We start from the raw sequence: 879 nt of genomic DNA, 5'->3' as shown, positions 1-879 counted from the left end.
GTTCCAAAGACTCCTTCGGCATCAATGTGCTCCAATAAAAGAGATCAGACCCTTTCCTGAACTAGAACCGGGCACAAAACGCCGAGGAGAAAGTCAAAAGCAAGCTCTTTTCGCATATACGCAATCTCGAAACCCAATTAACTCACGGACTATCTCCTCAATCCTGGCGAGTATGTGTGCTTGGTAAGAGAGAATGTTGAATGAGAAAGAACATTCGCAACTACCAAAGTGCACTAAACCTAGTAGAGATCTTTGACCTAACGATAATGGAACTTCAAGCCCATTTAATCAATCCTCTTTGTACCTTATTGTTGACCGAATCGATGCACGCCAGACCGAATCGGAAGATCAGATCCGAAGTTTACGAATCGAAGAGAAAGTGGATCTGAGTTCTACACGCTTTCATTTTCAAAAGCTTCGCTTGCCTACGGTACTTTATTCATGATGTGCAACAATACGGTCATCTCTCAGCCGTGTATAGAGAACTCCTTGATCATTTTCTTGGCGGATAACACAAATCAAATCGCTTCCCTGACCGCCCATCTTATGAGTCCATTCTTGTCTTATTGGTTTGTTGTACTATTCTATACGTCTCTCGATTGATTGAAAAACGTTCGGGAGCTGGGAGGGCCTATCGTGAGGGAACTTTCCTTTTCATGGTAGGCAACGGTAAAGCGGGAGCTGCATATGTCCACGGTGATCAAGGCAAAGTGACTCCTTCTTTAAAAGATGTTGGTTTTATCGAAATTGTTAGATCCGCTTTCGTTAAAGAAAAAATAGGAGCTCTTGGTTTGGCCGATGTCGATTCCTATGGCAATGCGGACTCGACTCAGGATGAGGATTCCGCTTTTCATACTGCTGCTATGAGCCGAAAGAGCT

This window comes from Cucurbita moschata, unplaced genomic scaffold (genome assembly GCF_002738365.1).
Source record: "Cucurbita moschata cultivar Rifu unplaced genomic scaffold, Cmos_1.0 Cmo_Scf00312, whole genome shotgun sequence".
Classification (NCBI taxonomy): Eukaryota; Viridiplantae; Streptophyta; class Magnoliopsida; order Cucurbitales; family Cucurbitaceae; genus Cucurbita; species Cucurbita moschata.
Note: the sequence above shows the minus strand (reverse complement) of the source record.